Here is a 12,939-nt window from a genome sequence, read left to right as displayed (position 1 = left end):
ATGTTTTTACACTGTGTTGCTGGATGATGCAATGATTATGTGCATTGGAAGAGATATTATTGTGCTGAAAAATTGCAAGGAAAATGCCTGAAATTGTTTGAAATGGGTCCTCAAAATGGAATTTCAGATTTAAAGGAAATGACTTCAGTATTTAAAGCAAATGCCTGGGAATCCAAGAGACTTAAACTAATTAAGCCATGAAGCTATATATTTAAACAAAACATTCCTTATTTGTGACAGAAAATCTATTTTAGAAGGCCAGGAGATATAAATATGCCATGCTTCAGCTGATCCAGTACAAGACCTCGTGTTAAAGACTGAAGATCCAGAGAGTAAAAGTGTGATTTGACATGCCTCGGCATCCATTAATTTTGAGGTCTACCAGAGCATTTACATGACCATTAGAAATGACTGGCACCTAAAAGAGTTCTTCCCAAATGCATCAGTCAATTGAATGGGAATAGTTTTGTTCTTAAGTAATGTACATTGAGGGTGTTTGGCACATCTCCTGCATTATCTTAGATTTTCTGTTTTCATTAGACGTAGATTTTTTGTCCACTTTATTCTTCTTCTTTAGCAAATGCAAAATAATAAAAGTGCCATGATGAACATGGCTTATGATGAAAGTGAGGAGGTGTGGGATGGAGGGAAAGTTGGCCGATTGGATAGGTAACTGGCTGTCTGATCGAAGACAGAGGGTGGTGGTCGATGGAAAATTTTCGGATTGGAGGCAGGTTGCTAGCGGAGTGCCGCAGGGATCAGTGCTTGGTCCTCTGCTCTTTGTGATTTTTATTAATGACTTAGAGGAGGGGGCTGAAGGGTGGATCAGTAAATTTGCTGATGACACCAAGATTGGTGGAGTAGTGGATGAGGTGGAGGGCTGTTGTAGGTTGCAAAGAGACATAGATAGGATGTAAAGCTGGGCTGAAAAATGGCAAATGGAGTTTAACCCTGATAAATGTGAGGTGATTCATTTTGGTAGGACTAATTTAAATGTGGATTACAGGGTCAAAGGTAGGGTGCTGAAGACTGTGGAGGAACAGAGAGATCTTGGGGTCCATATCCACAGATCTCTAAAGGTTGCCACTCAAGTGGATAGAGCTGTGAAGAAGGCCTATAGTGTGTTAGCTTTTATTAACAAGGGGTTGGAGTTTAAGAGCCGAGGGGTTATGCTGCAACTGTACAGGACCTTGGTGAGACCACATTTGGAATATTGTGTGCAGTTCTGGTCACCTCACTATAAGAAGGATGTGGAAACGCTGGAAAGAGTGCAGAGGAGATTTACCAGGATGCTGCCTGGTTTGGAGGGTAGGTCTTATGAGGAAAGGTTGAGGGAGCTAGGGCTGTTCTCTCTGGAGCGGAGGAGGCTGAGGGGAGACTTAATAGAGGTTTATAAAATGATGAAGGGGATAGATAGAGTGAACGTTCAAAGACTATTTCCTCGGGTGGATGGAGCTATTACAAGGGGGCATAACTATAGGGTTCGTGGTGGGAGATATAGGAAGGATATCAGAGGTAGGTTCTTTATGCAGAGAGTGGTTGGGGTGTGGAATGGACTGCCTGCAGTGATAGTGGAGTCAGACACTTTAGGAACATTTAAGCGGTTATTGGATAGGCACATGGAGCGCACCAGGATGATAGGGAGTGGGATAGCTTGATCTTGGTTTCAGATAAAGCTCGGCACAACATCGTGGGCCGAAGGGCCTGTTCTGTGCTGTACTGTTCTATGTTCTATGCCAAAGTAGGACCAGGACAGAGAAAGTAGTTTAGGAAGTGTGTTGAATATATAAATTCCCTGAGCTAAAGGAAAATGAGAGTTAAGACAGCTGGTTAAGAGAACGTTCACTAGTGCAGAAAATGGCCCAAAGCAGAGAATTCACATCAAAAGAATAAAATCATTCTTCAGAAAGGTTCATCATCCAAAAATTCTTGGAGCTTACCTCAACATCCAAAACTATGCAAATTATCAACTCATCCATTATAACGAGGAAATTCAGAGCATCTCTAACCATGGACACAGACACTAATCTATTCAATAGACTGACTCAATCTAATGTTAAATTGTCAACTTGCTATGGAGTCAGTCCTAAATTGACTTGGATTTGCAGGAACATCAGACACTGAACACAACTTTAATTTTATAATCAGTTACCCAGTTATTGCTGGAGTGGTGATAAGCCTGGATTTTTCAGGCATTAGGGAAGGGCACATGCTACTGAGCATGAAGAATGCCGCCCATAAAGGTCTAGTGATCTCTGTAGCAGGAATTTCCCATCTCCCACAGCAGTTTAAATCTGGTGCCGAATCAGTGGAATTTCTTGGTGTGCAACAGAAGTGATCAGCAAGCACCAAATTGAAGTATACATATATAGTAAATTAAGAGCTTAAAATCCTTTGCATTTAAATTACATTTTCAGGCAGCAAAATAAAAACATGGCTGCATTAAAATAGAAGCAAGAATGCAGCTGGTACTGGGTGCAATTACTGCGAGTTTGGTGAGTAAGAGAGTTTGGCAAGGATGGGAGGGAGGTGCTCTTTTCTTTTATCTTTTTTGATCTTCCTTAGCCTCTAGGAAATGAGGAATTGAGAAGCTTCATGATAAGGCTGAGTGTGAAAAAAATCCAAGAGTTGACATCACAGGAGAAATACAAGTTCATGAGAAACCTTTCGCGAGTGCCTTTAAATAGTTGAAAATTAGAAAAATGCTTGCTCTTTTAAAAGTGGCTGCTTAGATTTAAGAAAGAAACACAAGCAATAGGGAAGTAAAGTTAAGTAAGGCCAGGTAAATTAAAGTAGCATAAGTAAACCAAAGTAAAATTAAGTTAACATAGAGGGAAGTAAATTGAAGTCATGGTAGGACAGCTCAGTCATGTGGAATGCATGTCATGTGATATGTGGGAAATCACAGGCAGTACAGGTATCCTAAATGACCATATGTTCAGGAAGTGTCACCAGCTGCAGAAACTTGAGCTCCGGGTTTCAGAGCTTGAGCAGTGGCTAGAGTCACTGTGGCATATCCATGAAGCGGAGAGCTACATGGATAGCCAGTCAGAGGTGGTTACACTGCAGCTTAGGAACCTGGAGGTAGAAAGGGAATGGGTGACCATCACGCAGTCCAAGAGAACTAGGTAGGTAGAGTAAAAGTCCCCTGGGATCCCACTCACCAATCATTTTTCTCTTTTAGTTATTGGTGAGGGCATTTGGTTCCATGGAGGAGTGCAATAAGAACAATGTTTGTGTCACCACAGGTGGCTCTGCTAAACAGAAAGGGAGGAAGTGGTGTTAGAGGATTTGTTAATTAGAGGAATAGGCAGGCATTTCTGTGGTCATTGATGCGACTCCAAGATAGTATGTTGCCACCCTGCTGCCAGGGATGTTAAGGAGCAGTTGCAGGGTATTCTGCAGCAGGGTGATCAGGCAGGGGTCATGTGTATGTCTGTATCAATAACTTGGGTAGGAAAGGGGATGAGGTCCTGAAAGCAGATTTGAGGGAGCTAAAAAGATTAAAAAGTAGGATCTCTAAAGCAGTGATCTCAGCATTACTCCCAATGCCACATGCTAGCGAATATAGATATAGAAGAATTGAACTATTGAATACATGGCTAGAAAGCTGGTGTAGGAGGGAGGGCAGCAGATTGTTCAGGCAGTGGGACTGGTTCTGAAGAAGCTGAGACCTGTACAAGCTGGACAAATCGACACCTAAACAGGATTAAAAGATATATGTGCAAATATAAGAACTATAGCAAACAAAGTCAAAAAGCTGCAGGCACAGATGATATCATCGCTGTAACTGAAACTTGGCTTAAAAAGGGGCAGAAATGGCAGTTCAACATCCCTGGACACAGTTTTCAGGCAGAATGTTTTGGAGATAATGACCATACAGTTACATTTAGCATCATTATGAAAAAGGACAAAGACGTTACAGGAGTAAAAGTTCTAAATTGTGGGAAGCTGAGGAGTAAACTGGTGAAAATGGGCTAGAACTAGCAACTAGGAGGGAAAACTGTGTCAGTGGGAGGCATTCAAATATCGAGATTCTACGGTCACAGTGTAGCCATGTCTCCACAAAGCTCAAGACCTCCCTAGTTATCCAGAAGCATACAAGGTAACAGAGGGTTAGCATTGACCAGAAACTGAACTAAACAAGCCATATAAATACTGTGGCTACAAAAACAGGTCAGAGGCTAGAAATCATGTGGCAAGCAACTTTCTTCACGGCTCCCAAAGCCTATCCACCATCTACAAGGCACAAATCAGGAGTTTGATGGAATATCCTCCACTTGTCCGCATGAATGCAGCTTCAACAACATTCAAGAAGCTTGACACCGTTCAGGACATAGCAGCCCACTTGATTGGTACCCCTTCCACAAACATTCACTCCCTCCAACACCAAGGAACAATGGCAGCAGGATGTACCTTCTCAAGGATAATTAGGGATGGGCAATAAATGCTGGTCTAGCCAGTGATATTCACATCCTATAAATTAATTTTTTAAAAAGCTTATGACAGTCATAAAAAGCTTAATATTGTAGAAAGCCCAGAGAAGAATAGAAAGTATGGGGTTTAAGTATAGAAAGGAAATTAGGAAAGGAAAGAGGATATGAGAAAATACTGGCAGGTAAAAATCAAAGAAAACCCAAAGATGTTTGACTAGTACATTAAAAGCAATACAATAACTAAGGAAAGGGTCAGACTTTTATATGATAACTTATGTGGTGATGCAGAATATGTGGGCAGAGTTCTCAACGAGTACTTTGTCTCTATCTTCAGTAAGGAGAAGGATATGTAGACATTCTATTTAAAGAGGAGTGTTAAATATTCGATACAATAAGCATAACAAGAGAGGAAGTATTGGAGGACTGATGTCCTTAAAGGTGGATACATCACTAAAGCTGGATGGATTGTACCCAAGGATGGTAAAGGAAGCCAAGAAGGAAATAGCATTTCCAACCTCACTAGATACCAGAGGATTGGAATTCTGCAAATGTTTACAATTATTTAAAAAGTGTGCAAAGGATAACATAAAAACATAACTAGGAGCTGGAGTACGCAATTCAGCTCCTCAAGTCTGCCCTGCCATTCAATACAATCATGGCTAATCTCATCTCTGCCTCTTCATCTTCCTGCCCATTCCCAATAGTTATATATTTAAAAGGGTTGCAGGTTGTTTTATGACCTGATCATATGACTTGGTGATCATATCATTAGGATAATGCCACAGGTTGCCGATTTACTTTCAGTTTGTGTTCTGCAATGCAGACAACATCTTTCAATAAAACCTAGTTGTTGTTAGTTTGCACATGTAGATTCAAAGTAAGTCTTTTCTTTTTGTGTAAAACCCACAACCCCTAACATAGTTAGGACATTACAGAAAGAAAATTGCTGGCAAGTCGAGATTTTGTTTCACCGAGAAAAGATCCCAAGTAGAAGAGAAAAGATAATGTGGGTCCCCACACTTGTTAACTGTCTCCAGGGTAAATTAGGTTCCATGGGCCCTTTCAATTAATCATGGAGTTCCTATGCAGTGCACTTTTCAGTAATTTGTACAAGTGAATACAATTGGAAATGAGTTGCTTATACCAGATTTTCCTCACTATAATAGGAAGCAAAACCTACAGTTTGATCCAGAACTTGGTTTATCCAGCAAAGCCAGGAACCAAAATTTACGATGACTTTACAAAGATCATTGAAGAGCATTATTCTTCAAATCCGCTGATCATCACAGAAAGATTCAGGTTCCACCAAAGGAATCAAGTAAAAGGAGAAAGCATTGCTCAGTTTGTGGCAACCTTAAAAAGGTTGGCACAACATCGTGAGTCTGGTAAGTCGTTAGAAGATTCTCTTCAGGATCATCTGGTTTGTGGCCTCCAAAGTAAGGCAATCCAGAGAAGATTGCTTACTGAACATGCTTTGATTTTAAAGACAGCAGTAGAGATCGTAGTGTTGATGGAATTGACTGCTAAAGGGGTTTCACAATTTGGTGCAGGAATGAACATCCATCCACAAGTTGGGAACTGCCCATGAGAAGTCAAAACAGCAACAAGCATGTCACAGATGTGCCAAAATGGGCCATTCAGCACGTGAATGCTGGAGCAAGGATAATCAAAGAAAGAATTGTGGCAAAATGGGTCACATTGCAAAAACAGCTTCCCTCGAGAAAAATACTCAGAAGCAGAATCTGGGTAGCTTCAACAAGAACAAGTTGCATTCTACAAAAAGAATTTACAACATCGAAGAAAAGAATTATGACTGCGAAGAGACTGTCCAGAAATACGATGATGAGTTCTAATGCAACACAGTGGTTAGGACTGCTGCCCCACAGTGCCAGGGACCTGGGTTCAATTCTGGCCTTGGGTGACTGTTTGTGTGGAGTTCGCACATTCTCCCCCTGTCTGCATGGGTTTCCTCCGGGTGCTCCAGTGTCCTCCCACAGTCCAAAGATATGCAGGTTAAGTGGATTGAGAATGCTAAATTGTCCCTTAGTGTCCCAAGATGTATAGGTCAGATGAATTAGTGAGGTAAATGTGGGGTTATGGGGATATGACTTGGGTGAGATGCTCTGAAAGAGAGTTGGTGCAGACTTGATGGCTTCTTTCTGCACTATAGTGTAGCGATAGCGATTCTACTGAACTGAACATCTTATCCATACAGGGTGGTTCAAATAACAAAGTGGACAATGTATTAGGATGGGGTTGATACTGGTGCTGCTGTATCTTTCATTACTGAGATTATATACCAAGAAAACTGAAACAACTTCCTTTAAAACCAGCTCATCTGATCTTAAGGACAAACACGGAAAAGGTTATGCGTTAAACGGTTACATCATTATTCACTCAACTCTATGTTGACTAACAGTAGAGTTACCTCTTCATGTGGTCCATCTTAATTTTCCAGCTCCATTTGGGAGATCACAGTTGGAGGAGATAAAGCTCAAGTAGAGTGCTCTCGACAAATTGATTAATGCCAAAACATACCTGCAGCACCTTCTGGCTAAATACAAATGTGTATTCAAAGAGACACTTGGCTCAATGAACGGAGTTCAAGTGAAACTCAAGATAAAGCCTAATAGTCAACCAAAAGGTCTCAAAGCAAGTGCGGTGCCATATGCAATTCATCCCAAGGTCAAAGAAGAAATAGTATGACTTGTTAACACTAGTGTGGTAGTAGAGCCTGTTACTATAACTGACTGGGCTACCCCCCACTGTATCTCAGTTGAAACCAGATGGTTCAGTTTGTATTTGGAGTAATTTTAAAACAACCATAAATCCAGTGTTGTGTGCTGATCAATATCCACTTCCCTTAATTGAAGATTTGTTTGCTGGGTTACTAGGGCAGAAATTCAGCAAGATTGATCTTTCACAAGCATATTTACAAATGAATGTAGCCACTGAATCTCAACCATTGCTTTGCATCATTACTCAAAGGTCTTTTTCATTACAACAGATTGCCTTTTGAGTAACATCTGCACCAGCCCTATTTAAAAGATCAATGAATCAGATTTTAAGTGGTCTCTCTGGTGTACAATGTTACCTGGATGACATTCTAATTACAGAGTCCAGTGAACAGGAGCACTTGAATAATTTTGAAACAACATTGGAATGTCTTCAAGCACATTCTATCTCTGGATCCAAGTCATTAACATAGATTGTAAAATGCTGGGGCTCAAGGACCGAATCCTGTAAACCACTTGGTTCAGCTTGCCAACCAGAAAAAGACCCATTTATCCCTGCTTGCTGCTTTCTGTTGCTTAGCCAATCCTCTACCAAGCAACTATTTTACCCCAACCCAATAGGATATTACACACAAACAGAAAATGCTGTTTTTGGAGAGAGAACAGAGCTAACATTTCAAGTCTGGATGACCAGGACTTTACTTTGTATATTAACCTTTAGTGTGGCACCTTATCAAATGCTTTCTGGAAGTCCAGATACACGACATCGACAGGACCTCCATTATCCACTTGTTTGCTACATTTTCGAAGAACTCCAACAAATAGTCAAACATGATCTACCCTTCAGAAAAGCATGCTGACTCAGATAGATTGCATTTTGACTTTCCAAATGTCCCGTTACTACTTCCTTAATAATGGATTCCAACAGTTTCCCAAAAATAGACGTTAAACCAACCGGTCTATGGTTTCCGACTTTCTGCTTTTCTTCCTTTCCCACTCTACTGGAACCTTTCCAGAATCCAGGAAAGTTGGCACATTATAACCAATGCCTTCCACTATCTCTGCTGTCACTTGCTTTAAGGCCGTGGGATATAGGCCATCAGGCCCTGGGGACTTATCCACCTTTAATCCCAATAGCTTGTTGAGTACTTTTTCCCTAATAATGGCAGCTGTTTTAAGTTCCTCCTTTTCAACAACCTCTGCATTATCTGTTATTAAGCCAGGGATAAGCCAGATAGGCTGGTCAGTCTGACTTCAGTGATGGGAAAATTATTAGAATCAATTCTGAGAGACAGGATAAACTGTTAATTAGAAAGATGAGGATTGATCAGGGATTATCAGCATGGTTTTGCTAGAGGAAGATCACATCTCACTAACTTCCAATATCAAGGAGGATTGGAGGGTAGTGCAAGGGAAGTTATCTACATGGATTTTGTAGGTATTTGACAAAGTCTCACATGGCAGACAGGTTAAAAAAATCCCATTAAATACATGGGAAGGTGGCTAGATGGATCCAAAATTGACTCAGTGACAGGAAACAAAGGATAATGGTCTATGGATGTTCTTGCAAATGGAGAGTGGTTTCCAGTGGAGTCCCACAGGGCCCTTGCTGTTTGGTGTGTACATTAATGATTTGGACTTAAATGTGGGAGACATGATTGGAAAATTTGCAAATGACACAAAAATTGGCCATGTAGTTGATGAAGAGGATAGCGGTGGTCTCCAGAATGATACTAACTGTTTGGTTGGATGGGCGGAAAAGTGCAAAAGGGAATTCAATCCGGAGAAGTGCAAGGTAAAGAGCTTCAAGTTTTTAGGTATCCAGATCACCAATAACCTGTCCTGGTCCCCCCATGCTGACACTATCGTTACGAAAGCCCACCAACGCCTCTACTTTTTCAGAAGACTAAGGACATTTGGCATGTCAGCTACGACTCTCACCAACCTTTACAGATGCACTATAGAAAGCATTCTTTCTGGTTGCATCATAGCTTGGTATGGCTCCTACTCTGCCCAAGACCACAAGGAACTACAAAAGGTCGTGAATGTAGCCCAATCCATCACGCAAACCAGCCTCCCATCCATTGACTCTGTCTACACTTCCCGCTGCCTCGACAAAGCAGCCAGCATAATTAAGGACCCCATGCACCCTGGACATTCTTTCACCTTCTTCTGTCGGGAAAAAGATAGAAAAGTCTGAGGTCACGCACCAACCGACTCAAGAACTGCTTCTTCCCTGCTGCTGTCAGACTTTTGAATGGACTTATCTTGCATTAAGTTGATCTTTCTCTTCACCCTAGCTATGACTAACACTGCATTCTGCACTCTCTCATTTTCTTCTCTATGAATGGTATGTTTTGTCTGTTTAGCGTACAAAAAACAATACTTTTCACTGTATGTTAATACATGTGACAATAATAAATCAAATCAAAAACGTACAGGGGAGAGAAAAGCAAGGGAATACTCCATTAATGGAAGGATTTTGAAAGGGGTGAGGGAAGCGAGAGACCTTGGAGTGCACGTCCACAGATCCCTGAAGGTAGCAGAATGCATTTGGTACGCTCTCCTTTATTGAATGAGGTATTGAATACAAAAGCAGGGATGCAATGCGGAGACTATAAAACGCTGATTAGGCGACAGCTGAAATTTTGTGTACAGTTCTGGTCACCGCCTTTCAGGAGGACATAATTGCTCTGAAGAGAGTAGAGGAGATTTACAAAAATGTTGTGAGGGCTTGAAAATTGCAGCTAAGAGGAAAGATTGGATAGGTTGGAGCTATTTACCAGAGAACAGAGAAGGATGAGGGATGATCTAATTGAAGTGTACAAATTATCAGGGGGTCTAGATAAGGTAGACAGGAAAAATCAATTTCTCCAGCAGAGGGGTCAATTAGCCAGGGCATAGATTTAAGGCGACTTGTAAAAGGATTTGGAGGGACATGATAAAACATTTTCACCCAGATGGTGGGCATCTGGAATCCACTGTCTGAATTGGTGGTTAAGACTGATATGCTCAACTCATCTAATAAAAGGTACCTGGATCTACACGTGAAATTCTGTAATCTGCAAAGCAGGATTAAAATGGGCAGTTGGTTTCTTTTTTTTCTCTTTTTGGCCACAGCAGACATGGTGGGCTGAATGGCCTCTTTCTGTGCCATGGTTTTTCTATGGTCCTAAAGATTAGCAGACATTTAAAGAAAAAATGCTTTTAAAACTGGAAACTTTTAACCATTCTATAAATACAAAATTAGGTCTTCAGGGATGGTAAGGATGTTTATAACAATAATTCACTGCACAAGTTCCCCTGGGTAGTGTTCCAGGCACAACCATCTTCAGCTGTTTCATCGATGACCTTCCCTCCAACACAAGGTCAGAAATGGGAATTTTTACTGATGATTCCACAGTTTTCAACACTGTTCACAACTCCTCAGATACCGAAGCAGTCCTGAGCTGCATGCATCAAGACTTGGACAATATTCAAGTTTAAGCTTATGAGTGGCAAATGGCATTTGCACAACACAAATGCCATTGAATGGCTATTTCCAACAATGGAGAATCTAACTATCTTGATATTCAACAGCATTACCTTTGTTGCATTCCCCTACTGTCAACATCTAGGGAGTTACCACTGATCAGAAACTGAACTGGCCAGATACATAATGTGGCTACAGAAGCAAGCCAAAGGCTGGGAATTTTGCAGCGAGTAATTTGGTTCCCGACTCCCCAAAGCAAGTCCACCATCTACAAGGCACAAGTCAGCATTATGTTGGAATGCTCACCACTTGCCTGGATGAGTGCAGCTCCAAAAACACTCAAGAAGCTGAACACATCCAAGACAAAGCTGCCCTCCATCCACCACCATGCACTGTGGCAGCAGTATGTACCATCTAAAAGATGTACTGTGGCAATTCACAAAGGCTCCTTTGACAGATATTTCCAAATCCAGGACCTCTACCATCTAGAAGGACAAGGTACATGGTGGCACAATTTCTATTTCCAGGCTGCACATCACCATGACTTTGAAACTACTTCACTATCGCTGGGTAAAAATTTTGGAAATCTCACCTAAACTGCAACAAGACTGTATCTAATCAATTGCTACAATCTCAAAGGCAATTAAGGATATGCAATAAATGCTGACCTTGCCAGCAATGTTCACATCCCAAAAATTAATTTAAAGAATTGTTTAAAAACCCAGTTACACCTCACTGAAAGAGTTTTACAGCAAAACTAACAGCATGCTTGAAATCTCATGCTTGAAAAGGATATACTAATCTTTGGGAACCTCTACAGCATGTCCTATGGAAGGGCATAGACTTGTTTATAACAACTTCCTGATTTCCACACTGGATTCCTGCACATGTCCGAAATCTTAAAGATGCTGTCGGTTCAATGCGGGTTCAATGAAGTAATGACAGCTTTGGGCCAATACTGGGTCAAATTGTTTTAAGTGACTATTAGTTATTACTCAATTGCTACTTAAGTCTATCATTTATATACTCAATGTTTAAGTGATAATTACAATTTGGAAGTTAATGAACGACTGTCAGTGTATGACTTGCAACCGGACTTCATTGATGCTTAATTCAATTACTTAGCAACTTGTGGGTATCCAAATTCAGGTTGGAAAGGTGAATTCATGTTCAATCCAAACCAGATTATGTAAGCAGGTCATCAAGCCAACCCTAAGCATCATTCACTCCTGGATCCAAGATGGTCAATAAATCTCAAATCTCCTTATTGAGGAGTTTTAACAAAGCTTTTGTGAATTCAGCTGGTTCCTTTACATATTTGTCATGATACCAAAATTCTGTGTTCTTAAATTTTGGGTGTTGTTGGGAATAAATTCAATTTTGGATAAAAGAGAGGAATAGTAAGTGATGTCCATATAATACTGTCTGCATAAACACAAAGCATTTGATACTCCCATAGCAGGTGTTGCTGTACCACCCGCAGCAAAGATAATTCTTTTTATCTAAATGTCTAATTAAAATTATAGATTTGGTGTTTGCTAAGATACTTGAGAGTTAATTCTGTACAATATATTACAGAAAGGCAAAGAATAACTTTGATCCCGAGATCTCCTTTGCTATGCAGGTCTTTTCCTAAACTGTGCCACCAATTTCCCTTTTAAGTCATAGCCCTAGTTTTCTCAGCCAAGTTCTCACATAGCACTAAGAAAACGTCCCAAAAATAATTGGTGTGAACAGTATCTACTACAGTACACCTATATTTTTTGCTCTACTGTGAAAAAGAAAATTAGGCGAGTCATATATGGTCTACCTCTCACAATCAATCATAAATGAATTTATCAATTCATGCCTTTCAAGTATTCATTTATTTTACCGCTAATGATGGTGTTAAGTGATTTATGTACAACTGACATAAAGGTTAACAGATTAAATGTACTCTTCCTCTTTTTGAATAACGATCTAACATTTGACATCCTCCACACTTCTGGATCCTTTCATAATGAAATTTGAAAGATCATTTTTAGCCCCCTCCCCTACTTCCTCACATAGCATCTTCAGTATTTTGAGCATCACCTGGACACAATTTTAATAAACATTAACCTCAAGAACAACAGGAATTATTAATGCATATATCATCGACTGGTTACCTTTCCAATTCACAAAGTTCTGAAGAATTCCTGGAGTCTCCTCTTTAAATACTGAAACATCTCTGCAATTTCCTTATCCTCCTCGACTATTCTTGTCCTCTGCCCCATAAGTTTATAAAATCATTGTTGATTCTTTTACGTTGGTTGCA

The 12,939-nt window shown here is 40.5% G+C and overlaps 1 protein-coding gene across 6 annotated transcripts in view; it reads right to left on the bottom strand.

Annotated features, from left to right (window-relative positions):
* The window catches only part of dennd5a (DENN/MADD domain containing 5A), a 263,959-nt gene that overhangs the window by 157,777 nt on the left and 93,243 nt on the right, over positions 1-12,939 (bottom strand). The gene's annotated exons all lie outside the window — the stretch shown is intronic.

Source organism: Mustelus asterias, chromosome 9 (assembly GCF_964213995.1).
Source record: "Mustelus asterias chromosome 9, sMusAst1.hap1.1, whole genome shotgun sequence".
In the NCBI taxonomy this organism is placed as follows: domain Eukaryota; kingdom Metazoa; phylum Chordata; class Chondrichthyes; order Carcharhiniformes; family Triakidae; genus Mustelus; species Mustelus asterias.
Note: the sequence above shows the minus strand (reverse complement) of the source record. Positions and strands in the feature narration are given on the sequence as shown.